The following is an 18,930-nucleotide window of genomic DNA, read 5'->3' as shown; positions in this document are numbered from 1 at the left end:
ATGCATGCACATGCTCCTTTTGGGAGAGCGCGCATGTGGATTTCTACCAAACATCGTGCTAAGCACGCCCATGCAGCTCTTTTCAGCACACGCGCATCTATTTGTGCCAAACCACTTGTTAAGCATGCACATGCATCTTTCAGTATACGCGCACGTTGTTTTCTGCCAAACCACAAGTTATGCATGCACATGCTGCTTTTGGCAGATCGCCCATGTGGATTTCTTCCAAACCATATGCTAAGCACTCCCATGCGTCTCTTTTCAGCACACGCGCAACGATTTGTGCCAAAGCACTTGTTAAGCATGCGCATGCATCTTTCGGTAGACACGCACGTTGTTTTCTGCCAAACCACAAGCTAAGCATGAACATGCTGCTTTTGGCAGAGCGCACACGTGGACTTCGGCCAAACGACGTGCCAAGCACGCCCATGGGGCTCTTTTCAGCACACTTGCATTGATTTGTCGTAAACGACTTGTTAAGCATACACATGCATCTTTTGGTAGACGCGCACGTTATTTTCTGCCAAACCACAAGTAATGAATGCACATACTCCTTTTGGGAGAGCCGCATGTGGATTTCTACCAAACCACGTGCTGAGCACGCCCATGCTGCTCTTTTCAGCACACACGCAGCGATTTGTGCCAAACCACTTGTTAAGAATGCACATGCATCTTTCGGTAGACGCTCACGTTGTTTTCTGCCAAACCACAAGTTATGCATGCACATGCTGCTTTTGGCAGATCGCGCACGTGGATTTCTACGAAACCACATTCTAAGCACGCCCATGCTGCTCTTTACAGCACACGCGCATCGATTTGTGCCAAACCACCTGTTAAGCACGGACATGCATCTTTCGGTAGAGGCGCACGTTGTTTTCTAAACCACAAGCTGAGCACGCACATGCGGCTTTTGGCAAAGCGCGCACGTGGATTTCTACCAAACGACGTACCAAGCACGCCCATGCTGCTTTTTTCAGCACACTTGCATCGATTTGTCGTAAACCACCTGTTAAGCATGCACATGCATCTTTCGGTAGACGCGCACGTTGTTTTCTGCCAAACCACAAGCTAAGCATGCACATGCTGCTTTTGGCAGAGCGCGCACTTGGATTTCAGCCAAACGACGTGCCAAGCACGCCCATGCTGCTCTTTTCAGCACACGCGCATCGATTTGTGGTAAACCACTTGTTAAGCATGCACATGCATCTTTCGGTAGACGCGCACGTTATTTTCCAAACCACAAGCTAAGTATGCACATGCTGCTTTTCGCAGAGCGCGCACGTGGATTTCTACCAAACCACGTGCTAAGCACGCTCTTGCTGCTGTTTTCAGCACACGCGCAGCGTTTTGTGCCAAACCACTTGTTAAACATGCACATGCATCTTTCGGTAGACGCGCACGTTGTTTTCTGCCAAACCACAAGTTATGCATGCACATGCAGCTTTCGGCAGATCGCGCATGTGGATTTCTACCAAACCACGTGCTAAGCACGCTCTTGCTACTGTTTTCAGCACGCGCGCAGCGATTTGTGCCAAACCACTTGTTAAGCATGCACATGCATCTTTCGGTAGACGCGCACGTTGTTTTCTGCCAAACCACAAGTTATGCATGCACATGCTGCTTTTGGCAGAGCGCACATGTGGATTTCTAACACCCACGTGCTAAGAAGGCCCATGCTGCTCTTTTCAGCACACTTGCATCGATTTGTCGTAAACCACTTGTTAAGCATGCACATGCATCTATTGGTAGACGCGCACGTTGTTTTCTGCCAAACCACAAGTTATGAATGCACATGCTGCTTTTGGGAGAGCGCGCATGTGGATTTCTACCAAACCTTGTGCTAAGCACGCCCATGCTGCTTTTTTCAGCACACGCGCATCGATTTGTGCCAAACCACTTGTTAGGCATGCACATGCATCTTTCAGTATACGCGCACGTTGTTTTCTGCCAAACCACAAGTTATGCATGCACATGCTGCTTTTGGCAGATCGCGCATGTGGATTTCTACCAAACCACATGCTAAGCACGCCCATGCTGATCTTTTCAGCACCCGCGCATCGATTTGAGCCAAACCACTTGTTAAGCATGCACATGCATCTTTCGGTAGACGCGCACGTTGTTTTCTAAACCACAAGCTAAGCATGCACATGCTGCTTTTGGCAGAGCGCGCACGTGTATTTGTACCAAACGACGTGCCAAGCACGCCCATGCTGCTCTTTTCAGCACACGCGCAACGATTTGTGCCAAAGCACTTGTTAAGCATGCGCATGCATCTTTTGGTAGACGCGCACGTTCTTTTCTAAACCACAAGCTAAGCATGCACATGCTGCTTTTGGCAGAGCGCGCACGTAGATTTCTACCAAACCACGTGCTAAGCACGCTCTTGCTGCTGTTTTCAGCACACGCGCAGCGATTTGTGCCAAACCACTTGTTAAGCATGCACATGCATCTATCGGTAGACGCGCACGTTGTTTTCTGCCAAACCACAAGTTATGCATGCACATGCTGCTTTTGGCAGAGCGCGCATGTGGATTTCTAACACCCACGTGCTAAGAACGCCCATGCTGCTCTTTTCAGCACACGCGCATCGATTTGTGCCAAACCACTTGTTAAGCATGCACATGCATCTTTTGTAGACGCGCACGTTGTTTTCTGCCAAATCAAAAGGTATGCATGCACATGCTCCTTTTGGGAGAGCGCGCATGTGGATTTCTGCCAAACCGCGTGCTAAGCACGCCCATGCTGCTCTTTTCAGCACACGCGCATCGATTTGTGACAAAGCACTTGTTAAGCATGCGCATGCATCTTTCGGTAGACGCGCACGTTGTTTTCTGCCAAACCACAAGCTAAGCATGAACATGCTGCTTTTGGCAGAGCGCGCACGTGGATTTCGGCCAAACGACGTGCCAAGCACGCCCATGCTGCTCTTTTCAGCACACTTATATCGATTTGTCGTAAACCACTTGTTAAGCATGCACATGCATCTATTGGTAGACGCGCACGTTGTTTTCTGCCAAACCACAAGTTATGAATGCACATGCTGCTTTTGGGAGAGCGCGCATGTGGATTTCTACCAAACATCGTGCTAAGCACGCCCATGCAGCTCTTTTCAGCACACGCGCATCTATTTGTGCCAAACCACTTGTTAAGCATGCACATGCATCTTTCAGTATACGCGCACGTTGTTTTCTGCCAAACCACAAGTTATGCATGCACATGCTGCTTTTGGCAGATCGCCCATGTGGATTTCTTCCAAACCATATGCTAAGCACTCCCATGCGTCTCTTTTCAGCACACGCGCAACGATTTGTGCCAAAGCACTTGTTAAGCATGCGCATGCATCTTTCGGTAGACACGCACGTTGTTTTCTGCCAAACCACAAGCTAAGCATGAACATGCTGCTTTTGGCAGAGCGCACACGTGGACTTCGGCCAAACGACGTGCCAAGCACGCCCATGGTGCTCTTTTCAGCACACTTGCATTGATTTGTCGTAAACCACTTGTTAAGCATACACATGCATCTTTTGGTAGACGCGCACGTTATTTTCTGCCAAACCACAAGTAATGAATGCACATACTCCTTTTGGGAGAGCCGCATGTGGATTTCTACCAAACCACGTGCTGAGCACGCCCATGCTGCTCTTTTCAGCACACACGCAGCGATTTGTGCCAAACCACTTGTTAAGAATGCACATGCATCTTTCGGTAGACGCTCACGTTGTTTTCTGCCAAACCACAAGTTATGCATGCACATGCTGCTTTTGGCAGATCGCGCACGTGGATTTCTACGAAACCACATTCTAAGCACGCCCATGCTGCTCTTTACAGCACACGCGCATCGATTTGTGCCAAACCACCTGTTAAGCACGGACATGCATCTTTCGGTAGAGGCGCACGTTGTTTTCTAAACCACAAGCTGAGCACGCACATGCGGCTTTTGGCAAAGCGCGCACGTGGATTTCTACCAAACGACGTACCAAGCACGCCCATGCTGCTTTTTTCAGCACACTTGCATCGATTTGTCGTAAACCACCTGTTAAGCATGCACATGCATCTTTTGGTAGACGCGCACGTTGTTTTCTGCCAAACCACAAGCTAAGCATGCACATGCTGCTTTTGGCAGAGCGCGCACTTGGATTTCAGCCAAACGACGTGCCAAGCACGCCCATGCTGCTCTTTTCAGCACACGCGCATCGATTTGTGGTAAACCACTTGTTAAGCATGCACATGCATCTTTCGGTAGACGCGCACGTTGTTTTCCAAACCACAAGCTAAGCATGCACATGCTGCTTTTCGCAGAGCGCGCACGTGGATTTCTACCAAACCACGTGCTAAGCACGCTCTTGCTGCTGTTTTCAGCACACGCGCAGCGATTTGTGCCAAACCACTTGTTAAACATGCACATGCATCTTTCGGTAGACGCGCACGTTGTTTTCTGCCAAACCACAAGCTATGCATGCATATGCTGCTTTTGGCATTGCGCGCATGTGGATTTCTACCAACCACGTGCTAAGCACGCAAATGCTTCTCTTTTCAGCACACGCGCAACGATTTGTGTCAAACCACTTGTTAAGCATGCACATGTATCTTTCGGTAGACGCGCACGTTGTTTTCTGCCAAACCACAAGCTAAGCATGCACATGCTGCTTTTGGCAGAGCGCGCACTTGGATTTCAGCCAAACGACGTGCCAAGCACGCCCATGCTGCTCTTTTCAGCACACGCGCATCGATTTGTGGTAAACCACTTGTTAAGCATGCACATGCATCTTTCGGTAGACGCTCACGTTGTTTTCTGCCAAACCACAAGTAATGAATGCACATACTCTTTTTGGGAGAGCCGCATGTGGATTTCTACCAAACCACGTGCTGAGCATGCCCATGCTGCTCTTTTCAGCACACGCGCATCGATTTGTGGTAAACCACTTGTTAAGCATGCACATGCATCTTTCGGTAGACGCTCACGTTGTTTTCTGCCAAACCACAAGTAATGAATGCACATACTCCTTTTGGGAGAGCCGCATGTGGATTTCTGCGAAACCACATTCGAAGCACGCCCATGCTGCTCTTTACAGCACACGCGCATCGATTTGTGCCCAACCACCTGTTAAGCACGGACATGCATCTTTCGGTAGAGGCGCACGTTGTTTTCTAAACCACAAGCTGAGCACGCACGTGCGGCTTTTGGCAAAGCGCGCACGTGGATTTCTACCGAACGACGTACCAAACACGCCCATGCTGCTTTTTTCAGCACACTTGCATCGATTTGTCGTAAACCACCTGTTAAGCATGCACATGCATCTTTCGGTAGACGCGCACGTTATTTTCCAAACCACAAGCTAAGCATGCACATGCTGCTTTTCGCAGAGCGCGCACGTGGATTTCTACCAAACCACGTGCTAAGCACGCTCTTGCTGCTGTTTTCAGCACACGCGCAGCGATTTGTGCCAAACCACTTGTTAAACATGCACATGCATCTTTCGGTAGACGCGCACGTTGTTTTCTGCCAAACCACAAGTTATGCATGCACATGCAGCTTTTGGCAGATCGCGCATGTGGATTTCTACCAAACCACGTGCTAAGCACGCTCTTGCTACTGTTTTCAGCACGCGCGCAGCGATTTGTGCCAAACCACTTGTTAAGCATGCACATGCATCTTTCGGTAGACGCGCACGTTGTTTTCTGCCAAACCACAAGTTATGCATGCACATGCTGCTTTTGGCAGAGCGCACATGTGGATTTCTAACACCCACGTGCTAAGAAGGCCCATGCTGCTCTTTTCAGCACACTTGCATCGATTTGTCGTAAACCACTTGTTAAGCATGCACATGCATCTATTGGTAGACGCGCACGTTGTTTTCTGCCAAACCACAAGTTATGAATGCACATGCTGCTTTTGGGAGAGCGCGCATGTGGATTTCTACCAAACCTCGTGCTAAGCACGCCCATGCTGCTTTTTTCAGCACACGCGCATCGATTTGTGCCAAACCACTTGTTAAGCATGCACATGCATCTTTCTGTATACGCGCACGTTGTTTTCTGCCAAACCACAAGTTATGCATGCACATGCTGCTTTTGGCAGATCGCGCAGGTGGATTTCTTCCAAACCACATGCTAAGCACTCCCATGCTGCTCTTTTCAGCACACGCGCATCGATTTGTGCCAAACCATTTGTTAAGCATGCACATGCATCTTTCGGTAGACGCGCACGTTGTTTTCTAAACCACAAGCTAAGCATGCGTATGCTGCTTTTATATATATATAATATTTGGGATTTACGTGCCAAAACCACTTTCTGATTATGAGGCACGCCGTAGTGGAGGACTCCGGAAATTTTGACCACCTGGGGTTCTTTAACGTGCACCTAAATCTAAGCACACGGGTGTTTTCGCATTTCGCCCCTATCGAAATGCGGCCGCCGTGGCCGGGATTCGATCCCGCGACCTCGTGCTCAGCAGCCCAACACCATAGCCACTGAGCAACCACGGCGGGTGCATATGCTGCTTTTGGCAAAGCGCTCACGTGGATTTCTACCAAACGACGTGCCAAGCACGCCCATGCTGCTCTTTTCAGCACACGCGCATTGATTTGTGGTAAACCACTTGTTAAGCATGCACATGCATCTTTCAGTGGACGCGCACGTTGTTTTCTGCCAAACCACAAGTTATGCATGCACATGCTCCTTTTGGGAGAGCGCGCACGTGGATTTCTGCCAAACCACGTGTTAAGCACGCAAATGCTTCTCTTTTCAGCACACGCGCAACGATTTGTGCCAAACCACTTGTTAAGCATGCACATGCATCTTTCGATAGACGCGCACGTTGTTTTCTGCCAAACCACAAGCTAAGCATGCACATGCTGCTTTTGGCAGAGCGCGCACTTGGATTTCAGCCAAACGACGTGCCAAGCACGCCCATGCTGCTCTTTTCAGCACACGCGCATCGATTTGTGGTAAACCACTTGTTAAGCATGCACGTGCATCTTTCAGTAGACGCGCACGTTGTTTTCTGCCAAACCACAAGTTATGCATGCACATGCTGCTTTTGGCAGATCGCGCATGTAGATTTCTACCAAACCACATGCTAAGCACGCCCATGCTGATCTTTTCAGCACCCGCGCATCGATTTGAGCCAAACCACTTGTTAAGCATGCACATGCATCTTTCGGTAGACGCGCACGTTGTTTTCTAAACCACAAGCTAAGCATGCACATGCTGCTTTTGGCAGAGCGCGCACGTGTATTTGTACCAAACGACGTGCCAAGCACGCCCATGCTGCTCTTTTCAGCACACGCGCAACGATTTGTGCCAAAGCACTTGTTAAGCATGCGCATGCATCTTTTGGTAGACGCGCACGTTCTTTTCTAAACCACAAGCTAAGCATGCACATGCTGCTTTTGGCAGAGCGCGCACGTAGATTTCTACCAAACCACGTGCTAAGCACGCTCTTGCTGCTGTTTTCAGCACACGCGCAGCGATTTGTGCCAAACCACTTGTTAAGCATGCACATGCATCTATCGGTAGACGCGCACGTTGTTTTCCGCCAAACCACAAGTTTTGCATGCACATGCTGCTTTTGGCAGAGCGCGCATGTGGATTTCTAACACCCACGTGCTAAGATCGCCCATGCTGCTCTTTTCAGCACACGCGCATCGATTTGTGCCAAACCACTTGTTAAGCATGCACATGCATCTTTTGTAGACGCGCACGTTGTTTTCTGCCAAATCAAAAGGTATGCATGCACATGCTCCTTTTGGGAGAGCGCGCATGTGGATTTCTGCAAAACCACGTGCTAAGCACGCCCATGCTGCCCTTTTCAGCACACGCGCATCGATTTGTGCCAAAGCACTTGTTAAGCATGCGCATGCATCTTTCGGTAGACACGCACGTTGTTTTCTGCCAAACCACAAGCTAAGCATGAACATGCTGCTTTTGGCAGAGCGCACACGTGGACTTCGGCCAAACGACGTGCCAAGCACGCCCATGGTGCTCTTTTCAGCACACTTGCATTGATTTGTCGTAAACCACTTGTTAAGCATACACATGCATCTTTTGGTAGACGCGCACGTTATTTTCTGCCAAACCACAAGTAATGAATGCACATACTCCTTTTGGGAGAGCCGCATGTGGATTTCTACAAAACCACGTGCTGAGCACGCCCATGCTGCTCTTTTCAGCACACACGCAGCGATTTGTGCCAAACCACTTGTTAAGAAAGCACATGCATCTTTCGGTAGACGCTCACGTTGTTTTCTGCCAAACCACAAGTTATGCATGCACATGCTGCTTTTGGCAGATCGCGCACGTGGATTTCTACGAAACCACATTCTAAGCACGCCCATGCTGCTCTTTACAGCACACGCGCATCGATTTGTGCCAAACCACCTGTTAAGCACGGACATGCATCTTTCGGTAGAGGCGCACGTTGTTTTCTAAACCACAAGCTGAGCACGCACATGCGGCTTTTGGCAAAGCGCGCACGTGGATTTCTACCAAACGACGTACCAAGCACGCCCATGCTGCTTTTTTCAGCACACTTGCATCGATTTGTCGTAAACCACCTGTTAAGCATGCACATGCATCTTTTGGTAGACGCGCACGTTGTTTTCTGCCAAAGCACAAGTTATGAATGCACATGCTGCTTTTAGGAGAGAGCGCATGTGGATTTCTACCAACCACGTGCTAAGCACGCCCTGGCTGCTCTTTTCAGCACACGCGCAGCGATTTGTGCCGAACCACTTGTTAAGCATGCACATGCATCTTTCGGTAGACGCGCACGTTGTTTTCGAAACCACAAGCTAAGCATGCACATGCTGCTTTTCACAGAGTGCGCACGTGGATTTCTACCAAACCACGTGCTAAGCACGCTCTTGCTGCTGTTTTCAGCACACGCGGAGCGATTTGTGCCAAACCACTTGTTAAACATGCACATGCATCTTTCGGTTGACGCGCACGTTGTTTTCTGCCAAACCACAAGTTATGCATGCACATGCAGCTTCTGGCAGATCGCGCATGTGGATTTCTACCAAACCACGTGCTAAGCACGCTCTTGCTGCTGTTTTCAGCACACGCGCAGCGATTTGTGCCAAACCACTTGTTAAGCATGCACATGCATCTTTCGGTAGACGCGCACGTTGTTTTCTGCCAAACCACAAGTTATGCATGCACATGCTGCTTTTGGCAGAGCGCGCATGTGGATTTCTGCCAAACCACGTGTTAAGCACGCAAATGCTTCTCTTTTCAGCACACGCGCAACGATTTGTGCCAAACCACTTGTTAAGCATGCACATGCATCTTTCGGTAGACGCACACGTTGTTTTCTGCCAAACCACAAGCTAAGCATGCACATGCTGCTTTTGGCAGAGCGCGCACTTGGATTTCAGCCAAACGACGTGCCAAGCACGCCCATGCTGCTCTTTTCAGCACACGCGCATCGATTTGTGGTAAACCACTTGTTAAGCATGCACATGCATCTTTAAGTACACGCGCACGTTGTTTTCTGCCAAACCACAAGTTATGCATGCACATGCTGCTTTTGGCAGATCGCGCATGTGGATTTCTACCAAACCACATGCTAAGCACGCCCATGCTGATCTTTTCAGCACCCGCGCATCGATTTGAGCCAAACCACTTGTCAAGCATGCACATGCATCTTTCGGTAGACGCGCACGTTGTTTTCTAAACCACAAGCTAAGCATGCACATGCTGCTTTTGGCAGAGCGCTACGTGTATTTGTACCAAACGACGTGCCAAGCACGCCCATGCTGCTCTTTTCAGCACACGCGCATCCATTTTTGGTAAACCACTTGTTAAGCATGCACATGCATCTTTTGGTAGACGCGGACATGGTTTTCTGCCAAACCACAAGTTATGCATGCACATGCTGCTTTTGGCAGATCGCGCATGTGGATTTCTAGCAAACCACGTGCTAAGCACGCCCATGCTGCTCTTTTCAGCACACGCGCATCGATTTGTGCAAAACCACTTGTTAAGCATGCACATGCATCTTTCAGTAGACGCGCACGTTGTTTTCTGCCAAACCACAAGTTATGCATGCACATGCTGCTTTTGGCAGATCGCGCATGTGGATTTCTACCAAAACAAATGCTAAGCATTCCCATGCTGCTCTTTTCAGCACACGCTCATCGATTTGTGCCAAACCACTTGTTAAGCATGCACATGCATATATCGGTAGACGCGCACGTTGTTTTCTGCCAAACCACAAGTTATGCATGCACATGCTGCTTTTGGCAGAGCGCGCATGTGGATTTCTAACACCCACGTGCTAAGAACGCCCATGCTGCTCTTTCCAGCACACGCGCATCGATTTGTGCCAAACCACTTGTTAAGCATGCACATGCATCTTTTGTAGACGCGCACGTTGTTTTCTGCCAAATCAAAAGGTATGCATGCACATGCTCCTTTTGAGAGAGCGCGCATGTGGATTTCTGCCAAACCACGTGCTAAGCACGCCCATGCTGCTCTTTTCAGCACACGCGCATCGATTTGTGACAAAGCACTTGTTAAGCATGCGCATGCATCTTTCGGTAGACGCGCACGTTGTTTTCTGCCAAACCACAAGCTAAGCATGAACATGCTGCTTTTGGCAGAGCGCGCACGTGGATTTCGGCCAAACGACGTGCCAAGCACGCCCATGCTGCTCTTTTCAGCACACTTATATCGATTTGTCGTAAACCACTTGTTAAGCATGCACATGCATCTATTGGTAGACGCGCACGTTGTTTTCTGCCAAACCACAAGTTATGAATGCACATGCTGCTTTTGGGAGAGCGCGCATGTGGATTTCTACCAAACATCGTGCTAAGCACGCCCATGCTGCTCTTTTCAGCACACGCGCATCTATTTGTGCCAAACCACTTGTTAAGCATGCACATGCATCTTTCAGTATACGCGCACGTTGTTTTCTGCCAAACAACAAGTTATGCATGCACATGCTGCTTTTGGCAGATCGCGCATGTGGATTTCGGCCAAACGACGTGCCAAGCACGCCCATGGTGCTCTTTTCAGCACACTTGCATCGATTTGTCGTAAACCACTTGTTAAGCATGCACATGCATCTTTTGGTAGACGCGCACGTTGTTTTCTGCCAAACCACAAGTTATGAATGCACATACTGCTTTTGGGAGAGCCGCATGTGGATTTCTACCAAACCACGTGCTAAGCACGCCCTTGCTGCTCTTTTCAGCACACGCGCAGCGATTTGTGCCAAACCACTTGTTAAGCATGCACATGCATCTTTCGGTAGACGCGCACGTTGTTTTCTAAACCACAAGCTAAGCATGTACATGCTGCTTTTGGCAGAGCGCGCACGTCGATTTCTACCAAACCACGTGCTAAGGACGCTCTTGCTGCTGTTTTGAGCACACGCGCAGTGATTTCTGCCAAACCACTTGTTAAGCATGCACATGCATCTTTCGGTAGACGCGCACGTTGTTTTCTGCCAAACCACAAGTTATGCATGCACATGTTGCTTTTGGCATTGCGCGCATGTTGATTTTTACCAACCACGTGCTAAGCACGCCCATGCTGCTCTTTTCAGCACACGCGCATCGATTTGTGCCAAACCACTTGTTAAGCATGCACATGCATCTCTTGTAGACGCGCCCGTTGTTTTCTGCCAAACCAAAAGGTATGCATGCACATGTTCCTTTTGGGAGAGCGCGCATGTGGATTTCTACCAAACCACGTGCTAAGCACGCCCATGCTGCTCTTTTAAACACACGTGCATCGATTTGTGTTAAACCACTTGTTAAGCATGTACATGCATCTTTTGGCAGACGCGCACGTTGTTTTCTGCCAAAGCACAAGTTATGAATGTACATGCTCCTTTTGGGAGAGCGCGCATGTGGATTTCTGCCAAACCACGTGCTAAGCACGCCCATGCTGCTCTTTTCAGCACACGCGCATCGATTTGTGCCAAGGCACTTCTTAGGCATGCACATGCATCTTTCGGTAGACGCGCACGTTGTTTTCTGCCAAACCACAAGCTAAGCATGCACATGCTGCTTTTGGCAGAGCGCGCACTTGGATTTAAGCCAAACGACGTGCCAAGCACGCCCATGCTGCTCTTTTCAGCACACGCGCATCGATTTGTGGTAAACCACTTGTTAAGCATGCACATGCAGCTTTCAGTAGACGCGCACGTTGTTTTCTGCCAAACCACAAGGTATGCATGCACATGCTGCTTTTGGTAGATCGCGCATGTGGATTTCTACCAAACCACATGCTAAGAACGCCCATGCTGCTCTTTTCAGCCCACGCGCATCGATTTGTGCCAAACCACTTGTTAAGCATGCACATGCATCTTTTGGTAGACGCGCATGTTGTTTTCTGCCAAACCACAAGCTAAGCATGAACATGCTGCTTTTTTCAGAGCGCGCACGTGGATTTCGGCCAAACGACGTGCCAAGCACGCCCATGGTGCTCTTTTCAGCACACTTGCACCGATCTGTCGTAAACCACTTGTTAAGCATGCACATGCATCTTTTGGTAGACGCGCACGATGTTTTCTGCCAAACCACAAGTTATGAATGCACATGCTGCTTTTGGGAGAGCGCGCATGTGGATTTCTACCAAACCACGTGCTAAGCACGCCCTTGCTGCTGTTTTCAGCACACGCGCAGCGATTTGTGCCAAACCACTTGTTAAGCATGCACATGCATCTTTCGGTAGACGCGCACGTTGTTTTCTGCCAAACCACAAGTTATGCAACCACATGTTGCTTTTGGCATTGCGCGCATGTTGATTTCTACCAAACCACGTGCTGAGCACGCCCATGCTGCTCTTTTGTGCCAAACCACTTGTTAAGCATGCACATGCATCTATCGGTAGACCCTCACGTTCTTTTCTGCCAAACCACATGTTATGCATGAACATGCTGCTTTTTGGCCGAGCGCGCATGTGCATTTCGACCAAACCACGTGCTAAGCACGCAAATGCTTCTCTTTTCAGCACACGCGCAACGATTTGTGCCAAAGCACTTGTTAAGCATGCGCATGCATCTTTCGGTAGACGCGCACGTTGTTTTCTGCCAAACCACAAGCTGAGCATGAACATCCTGCTTTTGGCAAAGCGCGCACGTGGATTTCGGCCAAACGACGTGCCAAGCACGCTCTTGCTGCTGTTTTCAGCACACGCGCAGCGATTTGTGCCAAACCAATTGTTAAGCATGCACATGCATCTTTTGTAGACGCGCACGTTGTTTTCTGCCAAATCAAAAGGTATGCATGCACATGCTGCTTTTGGGAGAGCGCGCATGTGGATTTCTACCAAACCACGTGCTAAGCACGCCCATGCTGCTCTTTTAAACACACGTGCATTGATTTGTGGTAAACCACTTGTTAAGCATGTACATGCATCTTTTGGCAGACGCGCACGTTGTTTTCTGCCAAACCACAAGTTATGCATGCACATGCTGCTTTTGGCAGATCGCCCATGTGGATTTCTTCCAAACCATATGCTAAGCACTCCCATGCGTCTCTTTTCAGCACACGCGCAACGATTTGAGCCAAAGCACTTGTTAAGCATGCGCATGCATCTTTCGGTAGACACGCACGTTGTTTTCTGCCAAACCACAAGCTAAGCATGAACATGCTGCTTTTGGCAGAGCGCACACGTGGACTTCGGCCAAACGACGTGCCAAGCACGCCCATGGTGCTCTTTTCAGCACACTTGCATTGATTTGTCGTAAACCACTTGTTAAGCATGCACATGCATATATTGGTAGACGCGCACGTTGTTTTCTGCCAAACCACAAGTTATGAATGCACATGCTGCTTTTGGGAGAGCGCGCATGTGGATTTCTACCAAACCACGTGCTAAGCACGCCCATGCTGCTCTTTTAAACACACGTGCATTGATTTGTGGTAAACCACTTGTTAAGCATGTACATGCATCTTTTGGCAGACGCGCACGTTGTTTTCTGCCAAACCACAAGTTATGCATGCACATGCTGCTTTTGGCAGATCGCCCATGTGGATTTCTTCCAAACCATATGCTAAGCACTCCCATGCGTCTCTTTTCAGCACACGCGCAACGATTTGAGCCAAAGCACTTGTTAAGCATGCGCATGCATCTTTCGGTAGACACGCACGTTGTTTTCTGCCAAACCACAAGCTAAGCATGAACATGCTGCTTTTGGCAGAGCGCACACGTGGACTTCGGCCAAACGACGTGCCAAGCACGCCCATGGTGCTCTTTTCAGCACACTTGCATTGATTTGTCGTAAACCACTTGTTAAGCATACACATGCATCTTTTGGTAGACGCGCACGTTATTTTCTGCCAAACCACAAGTAATGAATGCACATACTCCTTTTGGGAGAGCCGCATGTGGATTTCTACCAAACCACATTCTAAGCACGCCCATGCTGCTCTTTACAGCACAGGCGCATCGATTTGTGCCAAACCACCTGTTAAGCACGGACATGCATCTTTCGGTAGAGGCGCACGTTGTTTTCTGAACCACAAGCTGAGCACGCACATGCGGCTTTTGGCAAAGCGCGCACGTGGATTTCTACCAAACGACGTACCAAGTACGCCCATGCTGCTTTTTTCAGCACACTTGCATCGATTTGTCGTAAACCACCTGTTAAGCATGCACATGCATCTTTTGGTAGACGCGCACGTTGTTTTCTGCCAAAGCACAAGTTATGAATGCACATGCTGCTTTTAGGAGAGAGCGCATGTGGATTTCTACCAAACCACGTGCTAAGCACGCCCTTGCTGCTCTTTTCAGCACACGCGCAGCGATTTGTGCCAAACCACTTGTTAAGCATGCACATGCATCTTTCGGTAGACGCGCACGTTGTTTTCGAAACCACAAGCTAAGCATGCACATGCTGCTTTTCACAGAGTGCGCACGTGGATTTCTACCAAACCACGTGCTAAGCACGCTCTTGCTGCTGTTTTCAGCACACGCGCAGCGATTTGTGCCAAACCACTTGTTAAACATGCACATGCATCTTTCGGTAGACGCGCACGTTGTTTTCTGCCAAACCACAAGCTATGCATGCATATGCTGCTTTTGGCATTGCGCGCATGTGGATTTCTACCAACCACGTGCTAAGCACGCAAATGCTTCTCTTTTCAGCACACGCGCAACGATTTGTGCCAAACCACTTGTTAAGCATGCACATGCATCTTTCGGTAGACGCGCACGTTGTTTTCTGCCAAACCACAAGCTAAGCATGCACATGCTGCTTTTGGCAGAGCGCGCACTTGGATTTCAGCCAAACGACGTGCCAAGCACGCTCATGCTGCTCTTTTCAGCACACGCGCATCGATTTGTGGTAAACCACTTGTTAAGCATGCACATGCATCTTTCGGTAGACGCGCACGTTGTTTTCCAAACCACAAGCTAAGCATGCACATGCTGCTTTTCGCAGAGCGCGCACGTGGATTTCTACCAAACCACGTGCTAAGCACGCTCTTGCTGCTGTTTTCAGCACACGCGCAGCGATTTGTGCCAAACCACTTGTTAAACATGCACATGCATCTTTCGGTTGACGCGCACGTTGTTTTCTGCCAAACCACAAGTTATGCATGCACATGCAGCTTCTGGCAGATCGCGCATGTGGATTTCTACCAAACCACGTGCTAAGCACGCTCTTGCTGCTGTTTTCAGCACACGCGCAGCGATTTGTTCCAAACCACTTGTTAAGCATGCACATGCATCTTTCGGTAGACGCGCACGTTGTTTTCTGCCAAACCACAAGTTATGCATGCACATGCTGCTTTTGGCAGAGCGCGCATGTGGATTTCTAACACCCACGTGCTAAGAACGCCCATGCTGCTCTTTTCAGCACACTTGCATCGATTTGTCGTAAACCACTTGTTAAGCATGCACATGCATCTATTGGTGGACGCGCACGTTGTTTTCTGCCAAACCACAAGTTATGAATGCACATGCTGCTTTTGGGAGAGCGCGCATGTGGATTTCTACCAAACCTCGTGCTAAGCACGCCCATGCTGCTTTTTTCAGCACACTTGCATCGATTTGTGCCAAACCACTTGTTAAGCATGCACATGCATCTTTCAGTATACGCGCACGTTGTTTTCTGCCAAACCACAAGTTATGCATGCACATGCTGCTTTTGGGAGAGCGCGCACGTGGATTTCTGCCAAACCACGTGTTAAGCACGCAAATGCTTCTCTTTTCAGTACACGCGCAACGATTTGTGCCAAACCACTTGTTAAGCATGCACATGCATCTTTCGGTAGACGCGCACGTTGTTTTCTGCCAAACCACAAGCTAAGCATGCACATGCTGCTTTTGGCAGAGCGCGCAGTTGGATTTCAGCCAAACGACGTGCCAAGCACGCCCATGCTGCTCTTTTCAGCACACGCGCATCGATTTGTGGTAAACCACTTGTTAAGCATGCACATGCATCTTTCAGTAGACGCTCACGTTGTTTTCTGCCAAACCACAAGTTATGCATGCACATGCTGCTTTTGGCAGATCGCGCATGTGGATTTCTACCAAACCACATGCTAAGCACGCCCATGCTGATCTTTTCAGCACCCGCGCATCGATTTGAGCCAAACCACTTGTCAAGCATGCACATGCATCTTTCGGTAGACGCGCACGTTGTTTTCTAAACCACAAGCTAAGCATGCACATGCTGCTTTTGGCAGAGCGCGCACGTGTATTTGTACCAAACGACGTGCCAAGCACGCCCATGCTGCTCTTTTCAGCACACGCGGATCGATTTTTGGTAAACCACTTGTTAAGCATGCACATGCATCTTTTGGTAGACGCGGACATGGTTTTCTGCCAAACCACAAGTTATGCATGCACATGCTGCTTTTGGAAGATCGCGCATGTGGATTTCTAGCAAACCACGTGCTAAGCAAGCCCATGCTACTCTTTTCAGCACACGCGCATCGATTTGTGCAAAACCACTTGTTAAGCATGCACATGCATCTTTCAGTAGACGCGCACGTTGTTTTCTGCCAAACCACAAGTTATGCATGCACATGCTGCTTTTGGCAGATCGCGCATGTGGATTTCTACCAAAACAAATGCTAAGCATTCCCATGCTGCTCTTTTCAGCACACGCTCATCGATTTGTGCCAAACCACTTGTTAAGCATGCACATGCATATATCGGTAGACGCGCACGTTGTTTTCTGCCAAACCACAAGTTATGCATGCACATGCTGCTTTTGGCAGAGCGCGCATGTGGATTTCTAACACCCACGTGCTAAGAACGCCCATGCTGCTCTTTTCAGCACACGCGCATCGATTTGTGCCAAACCACTTGTTAAGCATGCACATGCATCTTTTGTAGACGCGCACGTTGTTTTCTGCCAAATCAAAAGGTATGCATGCACATGCTCCTTTTGGGAGAGTGCGCATGTGGATTTCTGCCAAACCACGTGCTAAGCACGCCCATGCTGCTCTTTTCAGCACACACGCATCGATTTGTGACAAAGCACTTGTTAAGCATGCGCATGCATCTTTCGGTAGACGCGCACGTTGTTTTCTGCCAAACCACAAGCTAAGCATGAACATGCTGCTTTTGGCAGAGCGCGCACGTGGATTTCGGCCAAACGACGTGCCAAGCACGCCCATGCTGCTCTTTTCAGCACACTTATATCGATTTGTCGTAAACCACTTGTTAAGCATGCACATGCATCTATTGGTAGACGCGCACGTTGTTTTCTGCCAAACCACAAGTTATGAATGCACATGCTGCTTTTGGGAGAGCGCGCATGTGGATTTCTACCAAACATCGTGCTAAGCACGCCCATGCTGCTCTTTTCAGCACACGCACATCTATTTGTGCCAAACCACTTGTTAAGCATGCACATGCATCTTTCAGTATGCGCGCACGTTGTTTTCTGCCAAACCACAAGTTATGCATGCACATGCTGCTTTTGGCAGATCGCGCATGTGGATTTCGGCCAAACGACGTGCCAAGCACGCCCATGGTGCTCTTTTCAGCACACTTGCATCGATTTGTCGTAAACCACTTGTTAAGCATGCACATGCATCTTTTGGTAGACGCGCACGTTGTTTTCTGCCAAACCACAAGTTATGAATGCATATACTGCTTTTGGGAGAGCCGCATGTGGATTTCTACCAAACCACGTGCTAAGCACGCCCTTGCTGCTCTTTTCAGCACACGCGCAGCGATTTGTGCCAAACCACTTGTTAAGCATGCACATGCATCTTTCGGTAGACGCGCACGTTGTTTTCTAAACCACAAGCTAAGCATGTACATGCTGCTTTTGGCAGAGCGCGCACGTCGATTTCTACCAAACCACGTGCTAAGGACGCTCTTGCTGCTGTTTTCAGCACACGCACAGTGATTTCTGCCAAACCACTTGTTAAGCATGCACATGCATCTTTCGGTAGACGCGCACGTTGTTTTCTGCCAAACCACAAGTTATGCATGCACATGTTGCTTTTGGCATTGCGCGCATGTGGATTTCTAGCAACCACGTGCTAAGAACGCCAATGCTGCTCTTTTCAGCACACGCGCATCGATTTGTGCCAAACGACTTGTTAAGCATGTACATGCATCTTTTGTAGACGCGCCCGTTGTTTTCTGCCAAACCAAAACGTATGCATGCACATGTTCCTTTTGGGAGAGCGCGCATGTGGATTTCTACCAAACCACGTGCTAAGCACGCCCATGCTGCTCTTTTAAACACACGTGCATTGATTTGTGGTAAACCACTTGTTAAGCATGTACATGCATCTTTTGGCAGACGCGCACGTTGTTTTCTGCCAAAGCACAAGTTATGAATGTACATGCTCCTTTTGGGAGAGCGCGCATGTGGATTTCTGCCAAACCACGTGCTAAGCACGCCCATGCTGCTCTTTTCAGCACACGCGCATCGATTTGTGCCAAGGCACTTGTTAGGCATGCACATGCATCTTTCGGTAGACGCGCACGTTGTTTTCTGC

Source organism: Dermacentor variabilis, unplaced genomic scaffold, assembly GCF_050947875.1.
Source record: "Dermacentor variabilis isolate Ectoservices unplaced genomic scaffold, ASM5094787v1 scaffold_13, whole genome shotgun sequence".
Taxonomy (NCBI): domain Eukaryota; kingdom Metazoa; phylum Arthropoda; class Arachnida; order Ixodida; family Ixodidae; genus Dermacentor; species Dermacentor variabilis.
This window is presented reverse-complemented; position numbering follows the sequence as displayed.